General features: G+C 38.8%; 1 long non-coding RNA gene across 1 annotated transcript; it reads right to left on the bottom strand.

Annotated features, from left to right (window-relative positions):
• Window positions 1–14: 14 nt before the first annotated feature.
• On the bottom strand, window positions 15–13,960 carry LOC132419024 (uncharacterized). Its single transcript, XR_009518067.1, has 3 exons — window positions 13,847–13,960; window positions 8,332–8,443; window positions 15–45 (listed from the first exon to the last, which is right to left on the bottom strand). It is a non-coding gene; the product is annotated as an uncharacterized lncRNA (long non-coding RNA).
• Between the last annotated feature and the right edge of the window lie 4,489 nt (window positions 13,961–18,449).

Here is an 18,449-nt window from a genome sequence, read left to right as displayed (position 1 = left end):
TCATCAGTGTTGGGCAGACCTAGTTGACCTTTGTCAGTTGAAAACCTAAAATGATAAAAAGCAATGTTTTTAAGATGCCAGGCAAAACCAAGAACTTTATAAATGTAACTATAAATAAAAGTTTATATAAATAAAATAAAAGCCGTAATATTTTAAAAATTAATAAAAATTAAAACATAAACTTTCCTAACCTGTAAGGTATAGTGTGAGAGTTAATCATAACCAACTTTATATGTATAAGTAACTCATTTTATTTTGCAGAACAAACAACTCTCAGTACATTTCTGGTCAGGATGCTTTCATAAGCTGCTCTCCAATTTATGACATTTTATACGAGATCTTTCAGTACGGATTGTGCCAAAGTCCCATTAATCATGTGAGCTGAAATAATTTTCGTTTCCACTTTGTACCACAAGAACTGGTGTTTCTGTCTGCTTTGACACCGATTGCTTCATGTCTTGGAGCAAGTAACTTTTGGCCTTGGTTTTGTCTGGAAAATGAGCTGTTGGAGCTAAAGGATCTCTAAGGTGCTTTGACTCTTGAAAACTGTAATTCTAAATGTGAGATGGAAATCAGTGTTTAAAACAGTTGCCATTAGGACTTAATAAAATTAACAGTAATTCCCCCACTAACTAAGGGCAGAAGTGCGCTAAAGTAACCCTTTCAGATTTCCAGCGAGACAGGGAGTGGCACAAATAAGTGCACCCAGAACGAAGTGGATAATAAAATTGTTTTTGCTGTTACAGAGTCCCACGGGCAGGGATGCAGAGGCTGAAGAAAGGGAGAGAGGGATTCAAACTAGAGAGATTCTTCCTTGATTGCTTTTTGGAAGAGACACCAATTGGTTGGGGCCAAGTAGTGAGAAGCTTTGGATGTCGAATTCAAGTTTCAGTCCATCTCGGTAACTTGATGAGAACCATATCATGGTTAGCGTGAGGGGATGAAATGCAGAGCCCTGTGCTTCAGGAAGAGGATCTCAGTGGGATTGTGTTTACATTGACTTGAGTCAGAGAGTGATTGAGATGATTCCAATGGAGATACTGGAAGTGGCCAGATCTGGTCCAAGGGGAAGGATGTCCAGGCTCCATCTTGTCTGACTCTTCCCAGGTACCTCTTCCCATGACCCCACCCTCATTTTCTGTCATGACATTTTTTTTCCCTTCTTCCTCTTTGGTCTCTTCCATCTCAATTTTCTTTTCAGGATGTACTTCCTTACAAAGTTCTGTTGTACTTTCTTACAGAGCAGAGTGGCATTCTCAGCTACATCTTTACGCTTAAGGCTCTGAAAAATATTCCACATTTTCTCAGTAATGGAAACTTTCTCCCGAATCTCCATCATTCCCAGTAGTACATACGCACCAATGACTGAAAACCCACAAATTTCTAACTCTGTCACTCTGAAACTCTCTGATTTCCTCATCCTTATAACCTAGAAACTGTTAGACTGTTTCTACCAAGGATCCCTGAAGTTAAAGATTCTCAGAATTCAGTTTCATTGTTTATATTTCCCTTATATCCGTGCCTTCTTCCACATCCTTCTCCTCAATTAAAAGCTCCACCGTCCACGTGATGGGTCAAGTCCCAAATCTTGCCTACACCTTCTGTCTTACCACTTACATTGAATGAATTGATGCTTAATCACATTCCAAGTCCTAAAAGATTCATCCTCCTTATTCTCTAAGCCAGCTCTTCATTCATACCGCTGCTGCTTTTTAGTTTTGATTATTGCAACAAACTTCAAATGACACCTTCCTGTATCTTTAAACTACCTCCATACCAAACCATGCTCCAGTCAACCGCTGGGGTGAGCAGCCCGAAGAAATCGATTGCATAAAACCCTTACTTCAGTTCTTTCAGTGGCACCTCATTGACACTGAGATAAAATCTAACTTCTTCAGCACAGTTGGAAAAGACCTTTCGTAATTCTGTCCCTGCCAACCTCTAAATTTCCACCTGGGTCACACTGCACGTAGCCAGGTGTTCTGGTCATTCTGAATGACCTGCAGTTTCCCCTGTGTACTTGTCTATGCTAACGTTCAAATCCCCACTGAAATAAATCTCACCTCCCCTGGGTAGAGTTTAGGTACACAGACATCCACACGTGCACAGTAGTGCCCTCCAGGCATCCCCATCAGGCATTGGTACCGGTGCTCATAATTGTTTATTTCCGTGTCTTTACCACCTCCTCTTTCTTACCTGCTAAAGCGCTTCCTTACCCAGAGTCTGCACTAATATGGGGCACCTTCTCGGCTCTCAGAGAATACTTGTGGATGAACACACACGTAAATAAGGGATATTTCAAGAGAACAGTGATGGAGACCTGAGAGGGTGCTGTTAGCGTGGATGTGAAGTAAGACGAGAGCTCTGGACAGACTGACGCGTGGTTGGTTAGAAGTTAAAGGAGGGAAGTCACAGCGCTGTTAGCTTTCATCTCTCTGGGGGCTGGCGGTGTTTAGTGGTGTTCATAATCAAGGCGTGCACTGGGAAGAGTAGTATGTTTGGACATTTTTTGAATATGAATTCTCTCTCCAATAAAATGCATCTCAGTCATCTGGGGCACATACATATGGACATGCCCAGGAGGCAGTTGGAAAGAGAAATCTGGAAGGAAAATATGAGGCTTAAAAGAGGAAGTTACTGGGCTGGAGATGTAGTTGTAGCTATGCTGGTAGGTGATACTGCCAAGGGTTCAGAGTGAAAGCATGAGAACAGATTATAAACCCTGAATAAATGTCAGCACTGAGGGGCATGTGGGGGCAGAAGACAGAGGATCCAGCTGGATAGCTTTAGAAAGTGCAAGCACAGAAAGAGAGAGAGAGAGGGAGGGAGGGAGGGAGCTGGGGAAGCAGAGAATAACAGAAATCAGGAAGTACAGTCTATGGTTTCAAATGCTGCAAAACCAATCAGGTTAAAAATGGTTAAAAAAAAATTATTTGGTGAAGCTAACTCCAAAAACAACTTCAGTTCTACAGTAGAGGAGGAATCTGTATTGCAAAAAGCTTTAAAACTAGTTGAGACGGAAAAGAGGAGGCGTTATTGATGCTAGAATATTATTTCACAGTATTCTTTTTTTTTCCTCGAAGGGAAGAAGAGTGAGTGTACAAATTTAAGAAAAAGGAGTTGAGGTGGGTTTCTTTGAATGCAGAAAAGTTGAGCATATCTTCAAATTTGGAGGGAAGTGAGCGAGGGAAGAGTAGAAACTGTGGATGAAGGGAAGTCGGGTTGTAAATGGGGCAAAATTCCAGGCAAGATTGAAGGACAGGAGAGGAGGGAAAGAGAGGTTTTGTACTGATGTGGAGAAGGGCTGGGAATTTTGCTCAGATGTGAAGGAAGGGGTAACAATACAGGGAACATTCGAGATGGAAGGGGTGATAGCAAGTGATATTATGCTGGATGACAATCATAGTATTAAAGCACAGAATTCAAAATATGAAAAATCTGTTTCTTATGAGTTAGGGACCTGTGTGAAAAGGAATGGTCTCAGGCATAAAAATAAAATTAGTTTTCTATGCAAAACTGAACACTGATGATTAGCACTTCATATTCATTTATTTATTCAGTGATATAAAAATTGTTAATCACTATGCCATGAAATAAAGCATAAAACAAACATATGTTCACTTAGTTTAGTAACACAAAGAAATGCTGGTAAATATTAGATTACTTCAAGCACATTATTAATATATTCCTCTTGATATGACAAGAGCAAGCAGGAGTAGAGGAAATTGGCACATTTAGTTTCTACAATAAAGGGATGTTCAAACAGTATTGCATTTCTTTGAAAAAGCAGCACTAGATAAAGTGATTTTACTTTGTTGTAAAAAGTGTGTCATATTCTTTAGGGATTCAGTCAACTGATGGCAACACACTTTGATTCATTATTGCTAATTTAAAGGAATAACCGTGAGTCAGGACAGTAATGAGATTCAACTCCTCATTAGAAAGAAAGTCAATAATGTCTTACACCATCTAAACCTAACGTGGAAAAAGCAATTAATAACAGCACAGCCTAGTGCACTGTCATAAAAGGGCTTTATGTACTGGCATTCTGAAGAGGAATAGCAAAAACGCATCAAAGTGTAGCGTCTACAGGATGAAAAGCACAATTTTAACACAGATTAATAAAACACTTTTCTCTGAGAGATCAGAGGACAGTAAGTAGGGTCCTTACTGCTTTTGAGCAAGAAGCTAGCTATTTCAACTGAAAAAAGTCTTTAAAACACATGGGTAAACCTAAGGGGATAAAAGACCTGTATGCAGAGAACTAGAAGACACTGATGAAAGAAATTAAAGATGATACAAACCGATGGAGAGATATATCATGTTCTTGGATTGGAAGAATCAACACTGTGAAAATGACTATACTACCTAATGCAATCTATAGATTCAGTGCAATCCCTGTCAAACTACCAATGGCATTTTTCACAGAACTAGAACCAAAAATTTCACAATTTCTATGGAAACACAAAAGACCCCGAATAGCCAAAGCAATCTTGAGAAAGAAAAACAGAGCTGGAGGAATCAGGCTCCCTGACTTTAGACTATACTACAAAGCTACTGTAATCAAGAAAGTGTGGTGTTGGCAGAAAAGCAGAAATATAGGTCAATGGAACAGGATAGAAAGCCCAGAGATAAACCCAGGCACATATGGTCACCTTATCTTTGATAAAGGAGGCAAGAATATACAGTGGAGAAAAGACAGCCTCTTCAATAAGTGGTGCTGGGAAAACTGGACAGCTACATGTAAGAGAATGAAATTAGAACACTCCCTAACACCATACACAGAAATAAACTCAAAATGGATTAAAGACCTAAATGTAAGGCCGGACACCATCAAACTCTTAGAGAAAAACATAGGCAGAACACTCTCTGACATAAATCACAGCAATATCTTTTTTGACCCATCTCCTAGAGAAATGGAAATAAAACCAAAAATAAACAAATGGGACCTAATGAAACTTAAAAGGTTTTGCACAGCAAAAGAAAGCATAAACAAGACGAAAAGACAACCCTCAGAATGGGAGGAAATATTTGCAAACAAAGCAACTGACAAAGAATTACTCTCCAAAATATACAAGCAGCTCATGCAACTCAATATCAAAAAACAAACAATGCAATCCAAAAATGGTCAGAAGACCTAAATAGACATTTCTCCGAAGAAGATATACAGACTGCCAACAACCACATGAAGGGATGCTCAACATCATTAATCATTAGAGAAATGCAAATCAAAACTACAATGAGATATCATCTCATACTGGTCAGAATGGCCATCATCAAAAAATGTATAAACAGTAAATGCTGGAGAGGGTGTGGAGAAAAGGGAACACTCTTGCACTGCTGGTGGGAATGTAAATTGATACAGCCACTATGGAGAACAGTATGGATGTTCCTGAAAGAACTAAAAATAGAACTACCATACGACCCAGCAATCCCACTACTGGGCATATACCCTGAGAAAACCGAAATTCAAAAAGAGTCATGTACCACGATGTTCATTGCAGCACTGTTTACACTAGCCAGGACATGGAAGCAACCTAGGTGCCCATCAACAGATGAATGGATAAAGAAGATGTGGCACATATATACAATGGAATATTACTCAGCCATAAAAAGAAACGAAATTGAGTTATTTGTAGTGAGGTGGATGGACCTAGAGTCTGTCATACAGAGTGAAGTAAGTCAGAAAGAGGAAAACAAATACCATATGCTAACACATATATATGGAATCTAAAAAAAAAAAAAAGTTCTGAAGAACCTAGGGGCAGGGTAGGAATAAAGACGCAGATGTAGAGTATGGTCTTGCAGACACGGGGAGGGGACAAAGTGAGAAAGTGGTATTGACATATATACACTACCAAATGTAAAATGGATGGCTAGTGGGAAGCAGCCGCATAGCACAGGGAGATCAGCTTGGTGCTTTGTGACCACCTAGAGGGGTGGGATAGGGAGGGTGGGAGGGAGACGCACGAGGGAGGGAATATGGGGATACATGTATACATATAGCTGATTCACTTTGGTATACAGCAGACACTAAACAATGTAAAGCAATTATACTCCAGTAAAGATGTTAAAAAGAAACCAAACACATGGGGTAATTTTATTCATCTAAAATATTCCCTTGGTTGTAACTGTATTTGTAAAAGTATCTTTGTGGGATTATGTTACTAATTGAAATGTTAGACATGTTTATGGTTTCATTCACAAAGAGACATACAGTTTACTTTCCCAAATTGTCAAATCAGAAAATCCTAAAAATGTGCAAATCCACATTGAATATGTTATAATCTAATATCTGCATTTGTATAGATTAAGAAACTGACACTCATCAAAGTAAAGGACTTGTCCAATGTGGTAATTCAACAAACAAGATGAACATAGACTACTTTCCATGATTCTGTCTCTAGTTTTGAAGTATGGTCGGTTACTGGTGTTTACTCTGTCACTTCCGTGCTCGAGTCTAGTATATTCGTTCATTCTTTAATTCAGTGAGGCATTGTTTTTACATTTCCTTCTCTGTGTAAGCATGACGCTAGGTTCACATTGTATCATGAGTTGGTAGAAATGTGCTTCAGTGTTAGCTGGAGTATTTCAAATCAGGTGGATATGATTCCCTTATTAAAATCTGCCTCATTAAATTTTGTAGGAAGGGGAACGTCACTAGAACTTATGAGAACCTACCATGTGCCTTTTAATCGTGTTCCTTCAATTATGTAATTAAACATTTTATCTCAGTTTTATATATCAGAAGACCAAGTCTCAAGGAAGATAAGTTATTTACCAAAGTTTCTAGCCAAGAAAAGATGAAACTAAGATTAAAAATCAGGACTGTCTTATTTTATAGCCAGTATTCTTTCTACTGTACTCTTGAGTTGATTAAATTTTAATTATCTTGAAAGATAAAAGTGTATGAGATTAGAACTGTTCAGGAGCAAAGAAAATGAAGATAGTCGTTAGCGCCAGGCTTTATTAAGATAAACATGCAGGTAAACATGCAGGTAAGTCCCATAAAGAAGCCACTAAAATAATATAAATAAAACACAATGAATGATCAAGGAGGGAAGAAAAAGAGGAGAAAAACACAAAAAGACATTGCAAACAATAGTGTGGGTTTAGGCCCAAGATGTCAATTATCAGGAAAAATGTATGCGTCTACAGAAAGGAATGAAAGCACTGGGGATAGTAATTGTGCACGTAAATATATAATATTTTTCATTATTTAAATGTATTTAAAATATAGTTGACTGTTGTAACTAAAATAATAGGAATGCATTGTGAGGTTTTTAACCCCTGTAAAAGTAAAATGCATAACAACAGCAGCGTGAACTCCAGGATAGGAAATTGAAGTAAGCTATTTTAAGGTTCCTATACTAAGTGTGCAGTGGTATCGTGTCATTAAAGGTAGGATATAATAAGTTAATGATGCATAATGTGAATCCTACAGCAACTACTAAAATGAAAAAGTTATAGCTAATATCCTACAAAAGAGGTAGAGGGAATCAAAAAAATAAGATAAAATGAAAATAAAGAGGAAAAGGGAATAGGAATAGATGGACCGATGGACATCAGAGAGCAAGATAGTAGCCTTACCCTCAACATACCAATCATCACATTACATAGAAGTGGTTATCTGGTTGGAGACATTCGTCAAAATTCTTTGAACACTGTACTTAAGTGAATTTTATCATGTATAATGTATGACCCAATTTAAAAGGTGATACCACAAAAGAGAAAAGCCACAAGCTGAGAGGAGGTATTTGCAACACGTATTGTCTGCAAAAGATGATTCTTCAAAATGGATAAGTAACTTCTAGAAATTAATAAGGAAAATTCAAACAAAACAGAGAAAATAAGATAATTGAGAAAGCATTTCGTAGAAGAAGAAACACAAATTGCTAATAAATAAAAGAAGAGATGCCCATTCTCACTATTAATGGATAAAATGCAAATTAAAACTAAGATGAGATACAATTTTGCATTCGTCTGCTTGACCAAAATCTAAATGTCTTATGAGTATGAGAGAGGATGTGAAATGGTGAGATACCATGGTTGGGGGAATAAAATATTAATAGCACTTTAAAAAATGTCGAGCTACCTAGTAAATGTGAACAGCACACAATGGTGCAACAAATTTTATTCTACTTCTTAAATTCAGTGAAGGGGAAGACACCAATGGAACCAGGAAGACCCTTCATCGGCCCAGAAATGGAGCCTGAAGTCAGGTTGGAGTAGGTGATGGGCGGGCAGAGATGCAGGTCTGGGCTGTATTCTTCTGAGTAATGTGGGGTGAAGGTTAGGAGTGTGTTAGCTGGAATAAATCAGACACTTTACGAAGCTTTGCTGATGGTGTGATTCTAACTGGAACAGCCACAAAGAGTTTAATGTTCCTGTGTATACGGGGGTGGTGTTGGGGAGGTTCTCGCCGATGTATCCCCTTGGACTCCTGGAAATAAGAGAACAGTGGTTGGAAATGTGTTGGAGGAAAGATGTAGACGTTCAATCTGGAAAATCCATAACCTCATATAAAAAAATCTTAGTATATTTTCACAAATGTGAAGATGGCCAGGCTGCCAGATGCTTTCTTGGTGAGCTGCTTAGTGTGTATGCCTCCACAAAGACACTAGTATTGAAACCGTGGCCTGAAAATGTTCAGACAACATGCACAAGCGAATTGCTGAGGATAGGAGCAAAAGCATATGAATGTTGAAAATCTTAGGAAGTCTCTCTATAAGTGAGAGAGATGATCTCAAAACAGCATGAAGAGGGCTTCCCTGGCGGCGCGGTGGTTGGGAGTCCGCCTGCCGATGCAGGGCACGCGGGTTCGTGCCCCGGTCCGGGAGGATCCCATATACCGCGGGGCGGCTGGGCCCGTGAGCCATGGCCGCCGAGCCTGCGCGTCCGGAGCATGCGCTCCGCAACGGGAGAGGCCGCAACAGTGAGAGGCCCGCGTACCTACCGCAAAAAAAAAACAAACATGAAGAAAGTAGATAGATGAGCTTTTAGCCCAGCTACAAAGAACACGTGAGCAGGAGCCATACAGTAGGTTGTATGGTTGTCACGTCACAACCTGAAATTGAATGACAGAACATTTCAGTGTTTGCTCCTTGGACAACGGCAGTTGAAATTTTTAAGAAGAAAGTTATGATCAATAAAAGGACTGTACTTTCACAACTTATCACTGTTTTGTTTCATGGTAAATTTTTTTTTTTTTTTTTTTGTTTTTGCGGTACATGGGCCTCTCACCGCTGTGGCCTCTCCTGTCGCGGAGCACATGCTCCGGACGCGCAGGTTCAGCGGCCATGGCTCACGGGCCCAGCCGCTCCGCGGCATGTGGGATCCTCCCGGACCGGGGCACGAACCCGCGTCCCCTGCATCGGCAGGCGGACTCTCAACCACTGCGCCACCATAGAAGCCCCTCATGGGAAATTTTTACAGGTCTTATTTTTGCCTAAAAACATATACCAAAAATTGAATTCAGATAATTTAAAGATTAAGAAGCTGTCTATTCCATTGAGTTGCTCCCCTTAGTTCGATATTGTCAGTGTACCATTTTCATTTGAAAGCTAGTACTTGAGTTTTAATAAAAGGTAATGGTATGAAGATAATGAGCATGATATGGAAACAGATGACCCAGATTTGATTTTCTTACATAGAAATCAAATCTGGGTCATCACTTTCTATAATTATCCAAAAGTCTTCTTGAATGATAAATTCCACAACCTTATATTTCCTGGAAAATAAAATCAACCCATCAACCAGGTTTGTCCTAACAGAATGGATAAAGTTCACACCAATACCTTTGAATGTTTATAAATATTTCAAGAAGTCTAAATTTTAGAATTAAAAATTAATCACAAGTTCAAACATTTTATTTTACTTTTATTCTTTATTTTTTTAATTGAAGTAGATTTACAAAGTTGTGTTAGCTTCACGTGCACAGCAAAGTGATTCAGTTATATATATGTGTGTGTGTGTGTATATATATGCATATGATACATGTATACATATGTTTATATACACACACACATATATTCTTTTCCAGATAATTTTCCCATATAGGTAATTATAAAATATTGAGTAGCATTCCCTGTGCTGTACAGTAGGTCCTTGTTGTTTACCTATTTTATATATAATAATGTGTATGTATTACTCCCAAATTCCTAGGTTATCCCTCGCCCCCGTTGTTCTGCTTTGGTAACCATAAGTTTGTTTTCTGTCTCTGTGAGTCTGTTTCTGTTTTGTAAATAAGTTCATTTGTATCATTTTTTTTAGATTCCACATATAAGTGATATTATACAATATTTGTTTTTCTCTGACTTACTTCACTTAGTATGATAATCTCTAGGTCCATCCATGTTGCTACAAATGGCGTTATTTCATTCTTTTTTATGACCGAGTAATATTCCATTGTATCTATATACCACATCTTCTTTATCCATTCCTCTTTAGATGGACATTTAGGGTGTTTCCATGTCTTGGCTATTGTAAATAGTGCTGCAGTGAACACTGGGGTGCATGTATCTCTTCGAAGTATGGCTTTCTCCATATATATGCCCAGGAGTGGGATTGCTGGATCATATGGTAGCTCTATTTTTAGTTTTTAAGGTATGTTCATACCGTTCTCCATAGATGCTGCACCAATTTACATTCCCACCAGCAATGTAGGAGGGTTCCCTTTTCTCCACACCCTCTCCAGCATTTATTATTTTAGACTTTTTGATGATGGACATTCTGACTGGTGTGAGGTGATACCTCATTGTAGTTTTGGTTTGCATTTCCTAATAATTAGTGACGTTGAGCATCTTTTCATGTGCCTTTTGGCCATCTGTATGTCTTCTTTGGAGAAATGTCTATTTAGATATTCTGCCCACTATTTGATTGAGTTGTTTGTTTTTTTTTGGATACTGAGCTGCATGAGCTGTTAGTATATTTTGGAGATTAATCCCTTGTCAGTTGCATCGTTTGCAAATATTTTCTCCCATTCTGTAGGTTGTCTTTTTGTTTATGGTTTCCTTTGCTGTGCAAAAGCTTTTAAGTTTCATTAGGTCCCGTTTGTTTATTTTTGTTTTTATTTTCATTACTCTAGGAGACGGATCCAAAAAGATATTGTCGCAATTCATGTCAAAGAGTGTCCTGCCTGTGTTTTCCTCTTGGAGTTTAATAGTATCTGGTCTTACATTTAGGTCTTTAATCCACTTTGAGTTTATTTTTTGTGTATGGTGTTAGAGAATGTTCTAATTTCATTCTTTTACATGTAGCTGTCCAGTTTTCCCAGCACCACTTTTTGAAGAGACTGTATATTTTCTCCATTGTATATTCTTGCCTTTTTTGTCACAGATTAATTGAACTAGGTGTGTGGGTTTATTTCTGGGCTTTTTTTTCTGTTCCATTGATCTATATTTCTGTTTCTGTGCCCATACCATACTGTTTTGATTACTGTAGCTTTGTAGAGTAGTGTGAAGTCAGGGAGCCTGATTGCTCCTACTCCGTTTTTCTTTCTCAAGATTGCTTTGGCTATTCAAGGTCTTTTGTGTTTCCATACAAATTAAAAAAAACTTTTGTTCTGGTTCTGTGAAAAAACGCCATTGGTAACTTGATAGGGATTGCATTGAATCTGTAGATTGCCTGTAGTATAGTCATTTTGACAGTATTGATTCTTCCAGTCCAAGAGCATGGTGTATCTTTACATCTGTTTGTGTCACCTTTGACTTCTCTCATCAGCAAATTATAGTTCTCAGAGTACAGGTCTTTGTCTCTTGCGTAGGTTTATTCCTAGGTATTTTATTCTTATGCATGTGATGGTAAATGGGATTGTTTGCTTAATTTCACTTTCTGATCTTTCATTGTTCGTGTATAGAAATGCAACAGATTTCTGTGTATTAATTTTGTATCCTGCAACTTTACCAGATTCATTGATGAGCTCTAGTAGTTTTCTGGTAGTGTCTTTAGGATTTTCTATGTATGCCATCATCTCATTTGTAAACAGGACAGTTTTAGGTCTTCTTTTCCAATATGGATCCCTTTTAATTCTTTTTCTTCTCTGATTGCCATGGCTAGGACTTCCAGAACTATGTTGAACAAAAATGGTGAGAGTGGACATCCTTGCCTTGTTCCTAATCTTGGAGGAAATGCTTTTAGCTTTTCACAGTTGAGTTTGATGTTAGCTGTGGGTTTGTCATATATGGCCTTTATTATGTTGAGTTAGGTTCCCTCCATGCCCGCTTTCTGGAGAGTTTTTATCATAAATGGATGTTGAATTTTATCAAAAGCTTTTTCTGCACCTACTGAGATGATCATATAGTTTTTATTCTCCAATTTGTTAGTGCGGTGTACCACACTGATTGATTTGCAGATATTGAAAAGCCCTTGCATTTTTTAAAAAAGTAATTAATTTATTTTTGGCTGCGTTGGGTCTTCATTGTTGTGTGCGGGCTTTCTCTAGTTGTGACAAGTGGGAGCTACTCTTCGTTGTGGTGCGTGGGCTTCAGTAGTTGTGGCACGTGGGCTCAGTAGTTGTGGCTTGTGGGCTCTAGAGTGCAGGCTCTGTAGTTGTGGCACACGGACTTAGTTGCTCCGCGGCATGTGGGATCTTCCCAGACCAGGGCTCGAACCCCTGTCCCTTGTATTGGCAGGCAGATTCTTAACCACTGTACCACCAGGGAAGTCTGATCCCTTTAATGTATTGTTGGATTTGGTTTGCTAGGATTTTTGTTTTTATGTTTATCAGTGATATTGGCCTGTTATTTTCTTTTTTGTGATATCTTTGGTTTTGGTATCAGGGTGTTGGTGGCCTCATGGAATGAGTTTGGAAGTGTTGCTTCCTCTGCAATTTTTGGAACAGTTTCCGAAGGATAGGTGTTAACTCTTCTCTAAATGTTTAATAGAATTCGCCTGTGAAGCCATCTTGTCCTGGGCTTTTGTTTGCTGGGAGTTTTCTAATCACAGATTCGATTTCAGTACTTGTAATTGGTCTGTTCATATTTTCCATTTCTTCCTGGTTCAGTCTTGCGAGATTGTACCTTTCTAAGAATTTGCCCATTTCTTCTAGGTTGTCCATTTTATTGGCATATAGTTGCTTGTAGCAGTCTCTTATGGTCCTTTGTATTTCTGTGGTATTAGTTGTAACTTCTCCTTTTTCATTTCTAATTTTATTGATTTGGTCCCTCTCCCTTTTTTTCTTGATGAGTCTTGCTAAAGGTTTATCAATTTTGTTTATCTTTTCAACGAACCAGGTTTTCATTTCAAAGATAAAACTTTTCCTTTTCTTTTTAACTTTTACCCTAATGTATAATTTCATTATTTAATCCCTTCAGCCAACCCATTAACAAGATTTGTCCTAATAGAATGAGTAAAGTTGACACCAGTACCTTTGAATGTTTATAAATATTTCATAAAGTATAAATTTTAGAATTAAAAACTAACCACAAGTTCAAACATTTTGTTTTAAAACACATACTTTTTTGTTGTGGTGTTACATAGCATTACCCTTGTTTCTGTGAATTGAAAAAGAAAATTTATTGAGGGGTTTGGCCTCTAAGAAAATAGTAACAAGTGCATGAAAAGCAATACAAGATAAGGAAGTAAATATATTTTTATACGTATATAATACATTATTATATATAAGTATATAATACACATATTTTAATATTTATAACATATGTGAATGTATTATGCATTTATTTATAATATATTATCTATAATATAATTATATATTAAATTATATATTAATATTTATACATAATATATTATTTAATGATATATTTAACATTATTAATATGTAATATATATGTATATTGCATTATAGACTGAAAATTAAATGGTAGAAAGACAATGGGAAAAAACATACCTGGCCTCACAAGTGGCCGTGGAATTTTTTACGGACTACATCCTACCAAGAGGAAACAAGCCTGAGCTGTGTCCAGAGTCAGGGCGCTGAGGACTGATGAAGAAGCTGTGGTAGAGACAAAGCTTTCCTAAGGACGTATGCCATGGAAGCAGTAAACCTTAGGACACAGAAGAGGTGGGGAAGCCTAACCTCTGACCCCACCCTTAGCCCAGTCCCTACGGAGGGCACCGAAAGCTTACAGGTGTGTGGTACCCTCTGGCTACCAGTAGAAACAAAAGCATATCTCAGCTTAGGCCTTCAGGACTAATAATGACTCAGATCAACAGTGAGCTCACAGTTGGAGATTTTTGGGTGGACCTGAAGGAAAACCCCTATACTGGGAGTTAAGAAATAGTGCAAAGAGCAGATTTCGTTATAGATTTTAGAAGCTTTAGACACGGAATATAGGACAGATGGTTGTAAGATGTTGAAATGAGAATCAGTTCACAAAAATACGGATGTAACTAGAGGTTATTAGGAATGAAGATAAACATTTGGAAATTTTGAAAAAGAACTAGAAATGTAAACCATGATTGCTAAAATTAAAAAAAGCTCCATTGACAGGCTGAATATGAATAGAAGACTTAACTGAAAAATCAGTTCGCTGGAAAAGGTAACGCATGAGCTGGGGTCCTCCGGAGAAACAGAACCTGTAGGCTATATATAGATGGATAGAAAGAGATTTATTGTGAGGGATGGGCTTATGCAGTTATGGAGGCTGAGAGGTCCTAGCCTAGGATCTGCCGTCTGCAAGCTGGAGACCCGGGAAAGCCCGTGGTGTAGCTCAGTCCAAACGCCAGGGCCCTGACGTCTGAGAGCAGGAGAGGACCAAAGTGTCAGCTCAGAGTGCAAATTTGCCCTTCCTCTGCCCTTTGTTCTTTTGGGCCCTGAAGGAATTGGATGATGTTGGCTGGGAAGGGGCACGACACCGTCTGGTGATCATTGAACTGTTCTCTATACCTTGATCTGAGTGGTAGTTGCCCCACCCCAGAGGTGAGGACGGATCATGCTTTTGATTCAAATGCTAATCTCTCCTAGAAGCACCTTCACACCCAGAAATAATATTGTACCAGCTCTCTGGGCATCCCTTAGCTGGTAAATTGACACACATAAAATTAACCATCACAGTTATTTAGGGAAATTCCCCTAGAATGTGTCTCAGAGAGAAAGGGCAAGGGAAAATATAAAACGCAAGTTAAGAGATTCAGGATATTGAAAAAGAAAATGTGACATTCTTTCCAGAAGGAAAGAATGGAGACAATGGAGAACAGACAAAATTTAAAGAGAAAAGCTGTGAATTTCCCAGAACCAGTTTCACAGATGCAGTTCATGTAGAAGTCAATAACATAAAGATACATTAAAAAACATCCATATATGTGGAAATCACAACACTCACACACATGCATGAACGCATACACACTCACACAAGTAAGACAAATACCAGAAACATGCGGAAGACATCACCAGAGGTTCTGTAGGTGTTAAAGGAATGTTATTTATTAGCATATGTTATGCTAATAACATTTACATCTTAGATGGTATGGAGAAAACTCTAGAAGGAAAACACAAGTTATTGAACTTCAGGGAACGCGGAGAAAAGAAACTGAATATTATTGTATCTGTAAAATTAATTTTTTAAAAACCCTTAATAAAAACAAAAAGCCCACACTTTAACAGTTCAGAATTATCACTAGTGCACTAAGTTAATTAACGATACAATCATACACACATTCTCTCAGAAAATAGAGAAAGGATTTCTTCTCAGCTTTATGACACCAACTGACACTTGATACCAAAATTTGACAAGCACGTTGCATGACAAAATGAATTATGGCAATGAATCATGAATATAGGTATAAACATCCTAATAAAACAACAACATATTGAATTCAGTGATATATTAAAAAGGATGTATCATGACCAGCTGGTGCTTACTAAAGTTAAAATCACAAGGAGATACCGGGACATACACAGCAGGACACGTAAAAAGTTTTTTAAAATGACAATATGAAGTATTGGCAAGGATACAGAGTAACTAGAACTCTCATATTTTGCTGGTAGGATTGTAAAATGATACTTTGGAAGATTACTTCACGGTCTCTGATATAATTACATAGATGCCCAGTGAGTGATCTGGTAATTCCACTCCTAGCTGTATACACAAAATAAATGAATGCATTTCTTCACAAAAAGTGTTAATAAGAAGATATAGAGAAACTTAATTCATAATAAGCAGAAATAAAAACAACCAAGACACCCATCATCTGGAGAATGAATAAACGTCCATATAATCATACCATGGAATACTACTTAGGAAAAAAGAGGCACAAACAAACCATACCTGGAACAACACTGACGAATGCCAAAAATATGCTGCGTGAAGAAAGACCAAAATGAAGACAGAGCGTATGAGAAACTTTTCCATCAGATTCTAGAGCATGCGCAACTGAATTCCGGAGTGCGATTCACAATAGTGGTTACCTGGGAGACGGGATTGTTGGCTGGGAAGGGGCGCGACACCGTTTCGTGATCGCTGAACTGTTCTCTATACCTCGATCTGAGTGGTAGTTGCTTGAGCAGGTGCCTGTCTAAAAAGTTACTAAACATCACACTCACAATGTGGGTGTTTTACTGTGTGTAAATTGTGCCTCAATAAAAATGCACACATTTATTAAATATAAAATGAGAGGAATAAAAGCAAATATATCAGCTGTCATAATAAGTGACTAGAGTGCTATTTGATTGATTTGCTGATCAAAAGGCAAAGGCAGTCAGATTAGGTTAACATACTAAGCAGTGTTCCTTCTGTGCAATGGTCACGTCTAAAACTAACTGAGGAAGGAAGGTTAAATAGAATGGCCTGGGCCAGGTCTCATCAGCCAAAGGCAAACATCAAAAGCAAGAATGGGGCTTCCCTGGTGGCGCAGTGGTTGAGAGTCTGCCTGCCGATGCAGGGGACACGGGTTCGTGCCCCGGTCCGGGAGGATCCCACATGCCGCGGAGCGGCTGGGCCCGTGAGCCGTGGCTGCTGAGCCTGCGCGTCCGGAGCCTGTGCTCCGCAACGGGAGAGGCCGCAACAGTGAGAGGCCCGCGTACCGCAAAAACAAAAAAAAAAAGGCAAGAATGATGACATCAGTGTCACATGAGGCGAAACCAAGCTCAAAACACTGTAAAAACCAAGAAGAGATATTGATAAAATCAAAATATTAAGTATCATATTTGATTCAAGAAGCAGTCAAATCCCTGAATAAATCTAGGATAATAAAAGAAACACAGGCTAAATAAGTAACTCTCTCCCGAACAATACCGGGGCCCATGTCAATGAGGAGATAATCCCTGTGGTGTATCTTTCATATAGCTTGTTCTAGAAAAAAAAAATTAGAATGTCAGGAAGCTGCACACATAAATCATAGAACCGTCTCACATAGAAAAGCAATTGGACCGTGTCACTTACGAACACCATACGTGAGGGTCATTTAAATCAGAAGAGTCCATAGTGACTTCAACTTCTAAATTCCCCGTAAGTGTGCGTGTTCCCAGCAGTTTTGCACTACAAACCTCCTTTCACGAGCAAGCCACAGGAAACCTTTATGATATTGTTCTTCTTTCCTTCATGCTATAGAGGAAGTTACCTGAGCGAGGTACTCCAGTGATTTGTGTGTCCTTTTCTACAAAGCAGCGTCATAAGGAAAGAGAAGATGGGTTGTCAAGTTCCCTGGGAGGTGTCTTCTTGTTGGTAGGGCGTGCATGCTTGCGGTGTCATGGCCCTATTGGAGAAGGGAGGAAACGGTGCTTCTCGGCGTTAGAAGAGTTCTAAGTGAGTAGACGGATTAGAAGTAGTCTTCCCGTGGAGATCACGGGGACGCACAGGCAGGCTCTGAGGCTGGCACTGCTTCGTGGGATCCTGGATCTGGCCAGCAGCAGACTCCCACCTTCAGAAGGCGTTGGCCAGCAGTCAGGATCCGGGTCCTAATTCCTTAGCACGTAAATCATATGTGGAAACACGGGACTGTCTGTTCTCTCGGTCTTGGTCACCACCTATATCCATTTCAAAACACTGAAAGCTCCTTCCAGGAAGGAAATGCATTCCTAATTTTGGTAGGTCCTTAACCCTCCCCATTCTTAAACTCTTTCAGGGGAATAGGAATCAGAAGCAGTAGGAAGGTTTGACCTCTCAAAACCTTCCCTTTGGATGCCACGAATACCAAACGCTAGTCAGTCCAGTGTCTACAAACAAGGTTTCTGGAATGCCATCAACCTGAGTGATGACTATGAAAAAAGTGTTGTGAGAACTTACACACGCAAATGAATATTTTCCTTCAAAGTGGTCCCTTGAGAGTCTACACCTGTATTCCAGAAATGTTATTATGGCCCTGAACAATGCTGAAAGCTTTTCTGTTTGTTTTTGATTGGTATCAGAACCAGGTTATGAGTCATGTGAAGGAACGTAAGTGACACGCATTGGAAAAATGTGTCCCAGACGCTATTGAAATACTTTCACATAGAATATCTTAGATGAAGTAAATATTATTCTGTTTTCTACAAATGAGGAAATGAGTCCTGA

This window comes from Delphinus delphis, chromosome X, assembly GCF_949987515.2.
Source record: "Delphinus delphis chromosome X, mDelDel1.2, whole genome shotgun sequence".
Lineage (NCBI taxonomy): Eukaryota > Metazoa > Chordata > Mammalia > Artiodactyla > Delphinidae > Delphinus > Delphinus delphis.
Note: the sequence above shows the minus strand (reverse complement) of the source record. Positions and strands in the feature narration are given on the sequence as shown.